Source organism: Nyctereutes procyonoides, unplaced genomic scaffold (assembly GCF_905146905.1).
Source record: "Nyctereutes procyonoides isolate TBG_1078 unplaced genomic scaffold, NYPRO_anot_genome, whole genome shotgun sequence".
Taxonomy (NCBI): domain Eukaryota; kingdom Metazoa; phylum Chordata; class Mammalia; order Carnivora; family Canidae; genus Nyctereutes; species Nyctereutes procyonoides.
In genome coordinates this window covers 38,384,378-38,395,662 of record NW_026575046.1, presented here as the reverse complement: position 1 = coordinate 38,395,662, position 11,285 = coordinate 38,384,378, and positions in this window count along the sequence as shown.

Below are 11,285 nucleotides of genomic sequence, written 5' to 3'. Positions count from 1 at the left end.
TAAACTCCACAATACAATTATTATTGCTAAAAACAGTCAATATAAATTTATCTTTTTGCTTCTCTTAATTCTTTCATAGCTTTGTACCTTCATTAGGATAATTTTCCTTTATTCTGAAGAATTTCCTTTAATATCTCTTGTAGTGTCATGAGTTGGTGACAAATTCTCTCAACTTTGTTTTTTAGAAATATCTCTAAATTTTGCATTCATTTTTTAAAGATGTTTTGATAGATACTTTTTTCTTTATGCAATATAAAGTTAATCTATCTTTCATGACTTCCATATTCCTCATTATAAAATTACTATTATTTTGTTTTGCTTTGTTTTGTTTTTGTCTCTTGTTGCTTAAATGTTGTCCTCTTTCTTTGCTTTAGCATTGGAATGTTATGGTTCCAGGGTGCAATTTATTTCATCTTATTTGGAATTTGCTTCTTGAAGTATAAGCTGAAGTCTTCAACTGGTTGTGGAAATTTTTCAGTCATTATATTTTCATATATTGCTTCTAAATATTTATTTATCTCTTCCTCATTTTTCTGGGAGTCTAGCAGAGTTAAAAGTTAAACTTGTCCCAAGTGTCTCCTATGCTCTGTTCATGCTCCTTTCATCTTTTTTCTCTCCAAGCTTCAGTTGTATATTTTCTATTGACCTGTTTTGAGTTTACTAATAGGAAACTAAAAGTCTTCTACTGCTTATCACTTGCTATTTAACCCATCCAATGAGTTCTTAGTTTCAAGTAGTATATTTTTTCATTCTAGAATATCCACTGTTTTATAGATTAAAATATCACTATTGAATGTATTTTTTCTCTTTTGATCTATATTGTCCCTCTTCTAGTCTCTTTGACTTTTTAATCATAGTTATGTTATTTGTCTGCCTCCTCCAACATCTGGCTTTATCTGTGGGTCTGCTTCTATTAGTAACTTTTCCTCCTAATTATCTGTCACATTCTCCTAACAGTTCATGTGTCTAGCAATTTTTTATTGCATACTAGATATTTTATATAAAAGAATTATAGAACTGAGATTAATGTTATTTTTCTTCCAAATAGTGTACTCCTTTTCCTCTTTTAGGCACAGATTGAAGGGCTTGTCACCTCAACTAAATTAATAATTGAACAGAGCCAGGACTAGTTACAGCTTTAGTTACATTCAATGTTTAGTTTTAATGCCTCATGAGTGAGAACAATTGTGTGCTCATTCTTGATACCTCCATGGTGGGATTTTGTCTTTTAGCACTGCAAAATATCCAAGATTATATTTCTTTTGTTTTTTCTCAGTTTCCCGGACTCTCATATCACTACAGCCTACTACAAATGTAGTCAACCAATCTTTTCCAAGGTACTAATAATATACAAGGGGAAAGAATAGTCTCTTAAATAAATAGAATTGGGAAAACTGAATATCCATATGCAAAAAATAAAACTGGACCTCCATCTTATACTCTCACAAAACCTAACTCAATAAATAATATATAAATTACAAACATAAGACCTGAAATCATAAACCTCCTAGAAGAAAACATAAGGGCAAAACTCCTTGACACTTGGCAATGACTTTTTGGATCTGACACCAAAAGTACAATCAACAAAAGCAAATATTAATAAGTGGGACTGTATCAAACTAAAAAGCTTCTGCATAGCAAAAGAAACCATCAGCAAAATAAAAAGGCAATGCATAGAGTGGAAATAACTATTTTCAAATAATATATCTGAAAAGGGGCTAATGTCTAAACTATATAAAGTACTCATAATAATAGCAATAAAATAAAATATAAATTCCAATTAAAAATAGGAAGAGAAACTGAATAGAAATTTTTCAAAAGAAAAGCATACAATGGCCAACAGGTACATGAAGAAGATGTTCAATAACACTAATCATCAGGAAAATACAAATCAAAACCACAGATACAAGATATAAGCTCACACTTGTTGGAATGGTTATCCTCAAAAAGAGATAACAAATGTTGTTGAAGATGTGGAGAAAATGGATCTGTGTTTATAGTTGGTTGAAATGTAAATTGTCACAGCTGGAATGGAAAACAGTATGGAGTGTCCTCAAAGAATTAAAAATCAAAGTATCGGGTTGCCCGTGTGGCTCTGTCAATTAAGCATCCAACTTTTGATTTTGGCTCAGGGTATGATCTCAGGGTTATGAGATTGAGCCCTGTGTCAGGCACCTTTCTCAGTGAGGAATCTGCTGGAGATTCTCTCTCTCTCCCTTGCCCCTCCCCCCAACTTGCATTCTCTCTCTCTCTCTGAAAAATAAATACATCTTTAAAAAAGAAATCAAAGTATCATATGATCCAGCAATCCCACTTTTGGGTATATTTTCAGAGAAAATGAAGTATTTTTTAAAATATCTGCATTCCTATGTTCATCAAATCATTTTTCACAATAGCCAAGATCTGAAAATACCCTAAGTGTCCATAGATAGATGAATGGATAAAGAAAAGGTGAAATATATGCACAGACTGGAGTATTATTCATCCTTTTTAAAAAAAAAAGGAGGAAATCCTTCCATTTGCTACAACTTGGGTTAACCCAGAGGACATTATGCTTAGTGAAATAAGCCAGAAAGAAAGACAAATACTGCATGATCTTTCCTATATGTGTAATCTACAAAAGTCAAAATAATAATAACAGAGATTAGAAGAGTGGTTACCAGTGTATGGGAGCAGAGGGAAGGATAGAGAAATGTTGGTCGAATGTTACAAACTTCTGGTTATAACATGAATAAGTCCTAGAGACCCAAGTAAAGCATAGTGACTATAGTTAGTAATACTGTATTGTATACTTGAAATTTTCAGGAAGAGTAGATCTCAAGTATTCTCACCACAAAAAAAGGGAAGAAAAAGAAAAGGCAAGCAAGCAAGAAAAAAGGTAACTGTGAGGTGATGGGTATATTAATTAGCCTAATTGTGGCAGTAATTTCACAGTATAAGTGTATATCAAAACATCACCTTGCACCCTTTAAATACATAAGATTTTTATTGTTCAGGGGTACCTGGTGGATCAGTTGGTCAAGTGTCCAGCTCTTGATTTTGGCTCAGGCCTTGATCTCAGGGTCATAGAATTGAGTCCTATGTTGGACTCCATGCTTAGTGGGGAATCTGCTTGAGATTCTCTCCCTTGCCTTCTGCCCTTCCCCCTGCTCATGCTCGCTCTCTCTCTTTCTGTCTCTCTCTCAATGAATAAAATCTTAAAAATATTTTTTAATTTATTCATTATGCCTCAATAAAGTCAAGGGTTCAGGGGGGATGTCCTGGTATCAGTACCAAGCACAGAATTAGAAGTGTTCTAGATTTCACATTGCCACAGCAGCAACCATAGCCTTCGGAAGCTCCATGGGTTTGTCTTTCTCTTAGAAGTGCCCCCCTGGCAATAGCAAGCCAGACTAACAGCCTCCTCCCAGCTTGGCAAATGTCTCCAGGAAAAAGAAAAAGGACCTTGATCTCAGTCCTCCTAGAAGGGTCTGTTCCCTATCAGAAATTTTACTTACAAGAAGTTACTGTGGCCAAGTTCAAAAAGGGTGTTGCCTGTGTTCTCCTCTAGGATTTTGATGGAGTCTTGTCTCACATTTAAATCTTTCATCCATTTTGAGTTTATCTTTGTGTATGGTGCAAGAGAGTGGTCTAGTTTCATTCTTCTGCATGTGGATGACCAATTTTCCCAGCACCATTTATTGAAGAGACTGTCTTTCTTCCAGTGGATCGTCTTTCCACCTTTGTCGAATATTAGTTGACCATAAAGTTCAGGGTCAAAAGCAAAAATGAACTATTGGGACTTCATCAAGATAAGAAGCTTTTGCACAGCAAAGGATACAGTCAACAAAACTCAAAGACAACCTACAGAATGGGAGAAGATATTTGCAAATAACATATCAGATAAAGGGCTAGTTTCCAAAATCTATAAAGAACTTGTTAAACTTAACACCAAAGAAACAAAGAATCCAATCATGAAATGGGCAAAAGACATGAAGAGAAATCTCACAGAGGAAGACATAGACATGGCCAACATGCACATGAGAAAATGCTCTGCATCACTTGCCATCAGGGAAATACAAATCAAAACCACAATGAGATACCACCTCACACCAGTGAGAATGGGGAAAATTAACAAGGCAGGAAGCCACAAATGTTGGAGAGGATGGGGAGAAAAGGGAACTCTCTTACACTGTTGGTGGGAATGTGAACTGGTGCAGCCACTCTGGAAAACTGTGTGGAGGTTCCTCAAAGAGTTAAAAATAGACCTGCCCTACGACCCAGCAATTGCACTATTAGGGATTTACCCCGAAGATTCAGATGCAATGAAACGCCGGGGCACCTGCACCCCGATGTTTCTAGCAGCCATGTCCACAATAGCCAAACTGTGGAAGGAGCCTCGGTGCCCATCGAAAGATGAATGGATAAAGAAGATGTGGTTTATGTATACAATGGAATATTACTCAGCCATTAGAAACAACAAATACCCACCATTTGCTTCAACGTGGATGGAACTGGAGGGTATTATGCTGAGTGAAGTAAGTCAATCGGAGAAGGACAAACAGTGTATGTTCTCACTCATTTGGGGAATATGAATAATAGTGAAGGGGAATATAAGGGAAGGGAGAAGAAATGTGTGGGAGATATCAGAAAGGGACACAGAACATAAAGACTTCTAACTCTGGGAAATGAACTAGGGGTGGTGGAAGGGGAGGAGGGCGGGGGGTGGGGGTGAATGGGTGACGGGCACGGAGGGGGACACTTGTCGGGATGAGCACTGGGTGTTATTCTGTATGTTGGTAAATTGAACACCAATAAAAATTAATTTATAAAAAAAAATAAAAAATAACCACAACCATGAAAAAAAAAAAGAAATTTTACTTACTTATCTTTGCTACCATACTTTTCCAATGTATTTTTTTATATATTTCTAAATTTTGATTCCATTATATGTGGTTGCTACATAGAAGCAAGAGCTTCTTACTACTTACTTTATCCTACTTGGAAATAGAATTTTAGGGATGAATTTGAGGTGAGAAGTTTCTCTACAACTTTCCTCTCAGCCCTTAATCAGCTCTCCATCTTGAAAATCAAAGGGAGTCCTTAACTAAATACCAGACATTGTACTAGCTTCAAGTGATACAAACATGTGCAATACACATATGGTCCTTTCCATTATAGAGCTTGCAATTCAGTGGTGGAATTACATTTAAAAAAAGAAAATCAGCATACAATTTTAAAGTTAAGTGCTACAAAGGAAGAGCATAAGGTAAAGAAATGCATAAGGTAAAATAGGCTGCTGATTTAGATTGCAGGGTCAGATCAGTCCTCCCTGAGGCAACAATTAAATTGAGGCCTCAAAAATAAGAAATTATTCCAGAAAAGAGTGGAAACAAGATCATTTCAAGGAGAAGAAATATTATGTGCAATATTGTGAAGTGGGAAAGTATGACATTATGATTTGTAGTAAGATATATATCTATATATTATCTTCCTGTTTCTGGCATTGAGATACCAAAACCTGTGCATTTCCTGTGATGGGACTTTAAAGCTGTTTTTTGTAGTGTTAATGAAGGGATTTATGGGAGGCACCTAAGGATAGGAAAATAGGAGAACAAGCAAGTGATCCGAGATTGCAACTTAGAGTCCTAACCCCTGACCTTCAGGGAGGGGCGAGGGGCTGGCAATTGAGTTCAATCACCAATGGCTAACAAGTAAACTGATCATGCCTGTATAATCAAGCCTCCATAAAAACTCAAGGAGAGGGTTGGGAGAATTACTAGGTTGATGAACACGTGGAGTTTGGGGAGAGGGGTACACTCAGAGGAACAGACTGTCCATATCCTTTCCCATACTTTGTGTTATTCATCTCTTCACCTGGCTATCCCTGAGTTTTTTACTTTCATAACAAACCAGTAATCTAGTAAGTACAATGTTTCTCTGAGTCTTGTGGAACCTCTAATCTAGAGCTGGTTGGTCAGAGCAGTGATAAACTAGGGCTTGTGACTGGCATCTAAAGGGGGTGAGGGGCCCGGTAGGACTGAGCCCTTAAATTGTGGGGACCTGATGCTACCTCCAGGTAGATAGTGTTAGCCCTAAATTGTAGGATGCCTAGCTGGAGTCGTGGAGCACTGCTTGGTGTTGGGTGCAAAAACTCACGTATTTGGTAACCAGAAGTGTTTTGTATGAGCAGTAAGGGAGGTTCAAGAGATGGACAATGGGGTTTTTCTAATACAGAAATATAATGTTTTCATCAAGTATTTGAAAACATGCAAGTCTAAGTGAGGAGTAGGTCATGAGAGGAGGCTAGCATAGGTGGTCAGGTGACACAATTTATAATCATGTTAAGGTTTTTTTTATATCTTACCCATTGAATAATCATATGCAGTGAAGTGCCAATTTACTTCGTGGAGATGGAGCTGGAAGAGAGGAAAACTGAGCACAGGGAGACAGATTAGGAGGCTATTGAAAGTGACTGTGTAAAAAATGACAAGGACTTGGATTAAAGTGGTAGTTGTAGAGGTTGGATTTGAGATATATTTTAAAAGTAGGATTGGTAGGACTTGATAGTGGAACAAACAGGGATCTGAGAGAAACAGAGGTATCAGAAGTCTTGGGTTAAAAATTAAAAAGCTTACAGTTTGTTTGTATAGATTTTACAAAATACTTCACATGCATTATTTTTATTCTCACAATAAAACAATGGGATTGACCTCATTATCCCCTTTACAGATAAAGAAGTCAAGTGGATTATTAGTTGTTGACCCAGTGATTAATCCACAGCTGAGACCAGAACCAAATTCTACAATAATGGTTCAGAGCTTTCCTCTGCTGACAGCTTTACTCCCTCAGTATGAGTTTGGGAAGTACAAGAGAGGACATTTGTGGCAATTATCAGAGAGTTGGTGTTTCGGCCATGTCCTCAGTCACTACAAAAATCTCAGCCGAAACTACATCACCAAGAAATTAAAGGCCAATAATCTGGGACCATTAATAATAGCATTAGATAAATTTTAATGACCCCTTCACAAACTTTCAGACTTTTAACATGTATTAGCTCATTTAATTGTCATAATCCTTTGGAATAGGTACTAATATTAGACCATTTTAGAGGTGAGAAAAATGAGGCCCAGAAACACTAAATAATTTGCCTAAGATGACAGAACTAGTACGATCAGGCCAAGATATGCCAGAGTCAGAAGAAAATTTTAATAGCAAAGCATAGAAAATGACCATATGATTGCAAGAAAATTGAAGTCAGACTCAAAAACTCAGCATTCTATCAGTACTAGCTTTGTCTCTGACTCTCTAACCTTCAGTCCCTTTCTGGCCCTTCAACCCCTGCCTCACTCCTAGTTTCAATTCCTGCCCATAAAATGAAAGGCTTTTATTACATTATTTCTAAGGCTCCTTCTGACTCCTATTCATTTGGTGGTAGTTTGTGATTTTTTTTATCTGCTTGTAGATAATCACATTGTCAAGAATTGGTTAATATAGTTTGTATTATTGCCAGCCAATCCCCTCACTGGCCATCACCACCCAATTTTCTCTTCAGGCTTGAAAACTTCTCACTGCCCCAGGGCCCTGTTTCTTAGATGATTCTCAGCTGGCTTCCAGGGTGCTCAGTTGTTGATAGCTTGGCAATTAACTCATCCTGCTAGCACACTCCCCGTGTTAAAGTGCTAAATAACAGAGGGTGTTTATCATATGTCAGTCTGACAGCCTCCTGCTGTCAGCTTTGATTTGCTAAGTACCTGCAAAAGATTTGGTGACTGGAACACCTGGTCTGCAGAGCAGCTACTCTGAAAAGCTGGAGGCAGCATCTCAAGAGGATCCTGTGTACCCTCCTCATGCCCCTCACCACCCGCTCTTTCCTTTCAGAAATAAGAGAAAAGGGGAGCATATGAATGAACCAAAATATACTCCAGTCTGATCTGATATGGTTAAGCCTCTGCCCTGGCTGATGCTATAATGATAATAATGGACAATTACAGCATTCTTATTACTGTGTACCAGAATCTATGCCAAATACATCACCTGTACAAACTTATTTAATCTTTTCAACATCCCATGAGTTTAACTCCCCTCCCCAGCCTAGTGGGTGGATCATCCAGCAGGTGAGTAGTATAGCAGAATTGGATTTACCTGCTCAAATTCAGCTCAACCTGAGAATTTACCATCATATCTCAAAATCCTTTCCCACTGCCCTGTTCTCTACACCCCAGGTATCACTATGCTCTCTGAAAGGTAGTAATGAGTTAGCAAGCAAAACACTTTCTGCTGTTTTTTTTTTTCTTTGCAATTTCTTTCCATTGCTCAATTAAAGCACAATAGTTCTTAACCAAGCTGTGAAGACTCAGTGTAAGTCAGTTGACTCCTTGATTAGGTGAAGTAGGAGAAAAAGGTTTGCTGAGTGGCTAATCAGAGCAGACTTTTCAGAGTACTATCTTCTCTGTCCATACAGAAAGATGACTCCAGCTTGATTTAGTTCCAGTCTTTCTATCTGAAATTTGCAAGTCAATGGACAATTGGCTTAGCTGAAGATAGTATTTTATTAAAAAACAAATACTAAATACCAAGTGCCACTGCTAATACTTATAATTTGTTGGAGTCAAACATACTTGGATGGAGACTTTATTTCTTGTATATACAAACTCATCCTGAGCAATTTACTTAAATTTTCTCAGCATCAGTATCCTCATCTGTAAAATGGAGATAATACTAGTACTGGGGCATCTGGGTGGCTCAGTGATTGAGCATCTGAATTTGGCTCAGGTCGTGATCCCAGGGTTCAGGGATGGAGTCCTGGATCGGGCTCCCCATGGGGAGCCTGCTTCTCCCTCTGCCTATGTCTCTGCCTCTCTCTGTGTCTCTCATGAATAAATAAATAAAATCTTTAAAAAAAAAAAAAACCTAGTACTTACCTCAAAAGCTCATATGAAGATGAAAATGCAAAATGTGTAGGGGGAAAGGAAGCATGGGATTATGAAAATGCGTATCTATTTGAATCTGGCATCCGAGACTTCAGGACATTGGAGAAAGTTGCCCAGTATCCATATGTCCATGTTCTTTGTGAATGGGAATAATAACACTGCTGTAAGGGTTAAGAACTAAATGACAGGGATGCCTAGGTGGTTCCATCTGTTAAGCAGCCAACTCTTTGATTTCAGCTCAGGTCCTGACCTCAGGGTCATGAGATCAAGCTTCACACTCAGCACAGAGTCTGCTTGTCCCTATCTCTCTGCTTCCCTCCCCTTAATCAATCAATCAATCAATCAATCAATTAATTAATTCTTTTTATTTATTTTTTAAATTAATTCTTTTGAAAAAAACCTAAATGACATAATAAAACACCTCATATAACACCTGGCACAGAGTACTTGCTCAGTTATTATAGTTTCCTCTGTGTGCATTCATATTTTAATTAAAAAAATTTTTCACACATATAAACTAGATGACTTTACCAAGTCAATAGAGAAGGGAATGCTCATTAATTAGGTTTATGAAGGTAAACATCACTCAATGGGTATGATTGCTTTGAAGACCAATTAGTTTCTCTCCACTCTTATAGGTGTTATGGACTCCAGCCACACAAAGCATATGAGCCAGAAGTAGAAGTGAGCAAAATGGTACAGTGAAAAGGTATCAGCCTGCAGTCACAAAAACAACTCATGAATGCTGGTGAGAAGATATCATCACAACATGTTGATTCTATGTATGCAGAGTACTATGATTTTTCTTAGCTGGAGTAAGGGTCATATCAAAAGCCAAATCTATTCTCAGGAGATGGGACATATGCAAGGGGAAGTAGTCTTACTGTGTCTACCCTTCCTAAATTGAGACTCTTGTACTAGGACTTCAAGGTCCTACAGTTGACAAAATGTTTCCCACTGTTTCTAGTGCTTTTATTTTCCTTTAAGTGTAAAGTTATTTGACATAATTCCTCAATTGGTAATAGGTAATTTTTATTCTCAGAAGGTATCAAAAAATGATTCTATGCTGGGCTTATTTAAAAATGTAGTTGTAATGGCCCTTCCAAAGAAGGGGGCTCAAATGTGCAAAACACATCCAATCTTTATCACTAAGAAGTCTATCCTGAATGAATACACAGACAACTATTTCCTCTAAGAGATATCTGCTCCTACCATGGAACTAGAAACAGGCAGATTTCTTATTCATAATGTTAACTTCTGGGCTGAGAGGAATGTGGTAACCTCAGACCTTGGAATAAGAATGCCTAGTAGGTCAGAAGCCAATACCCAAGTGACAGGTGCAATGATGAATACACAGTTTGAACCACTGAAACATTATGGAAAAACAAAAGGATCTGTTGAATAAGAGACAATGTGATGAACTGATAAAGGTACTGGGTTTCAAGTCAGAGTCTTTGATTAAGCTCCCAGTTGCATGACCTGGAATAAGTTATCCATCCTTTCTCAAAATGAGCTTATTTTTCTGTAACAGGGATACTAATGTCCACCTCAGCAAGATTTTGTGAGTATTAAGTGAGATAACACACATAAAATCCCTAGACCAATTTTTGGCACAGAGCACAAACGCATGGTAGCTTCTTTCAGCCTCGAACCCTTATGGAGAAAAGAGCATTCTTTCAAAATGTTGCAGATTTTAAAATTTGTCCTCTGCCCTCCATGTGTGAAAGAAACGAGTATTTATTGATACTAAGACCCTTTCTTGAGCATTTACTAATGCAGGCATGAAGCAAAGTGATTGACATGTATTCAACATTAAGAGGTACTTTTCATGACCACTTCCTTTTTACAGATTAAGAAACTGAGGCTCTAGCTTTAAGTAACTCCATCAGTGACCTGGTTAGGAAGTGGCAGGATCAGGATGGAATTCAGGTCTACCAGGAAAGTCAAGACACTCAATGGCAGCACTTTTTAGCAACACTAAATTCTTAGCTGCATAGCATCACTTATCTTGCTCCCCCACCCCCTTCCTGACCTCTTTTCAGTATCTTTTCTGCAGTAAAGCCTAGCTCATTAAGGATTTATCAACATTTTGATGTTGAGGCTAACAGAGCACATTATTCAGTAAATATTTTCTTCATATCCAGTGTAAAAGAATGGTGCTATGAATATGTTTGAAATATGAATGGAAGCAAACTGTCCTCATGCACCCCTAAGGGCATTAGAATATATTCAGTAACAATACATAAGCTGAATATTATTGTTCTTATTTATTCATTACATCAGTTCACCTCAACTGGACAAGTACATGTCAAACCTAACTCAGCTCCTGCCTAGGACACTGACCTAAAAGGACTTTTAGAGTTTACCTTATTG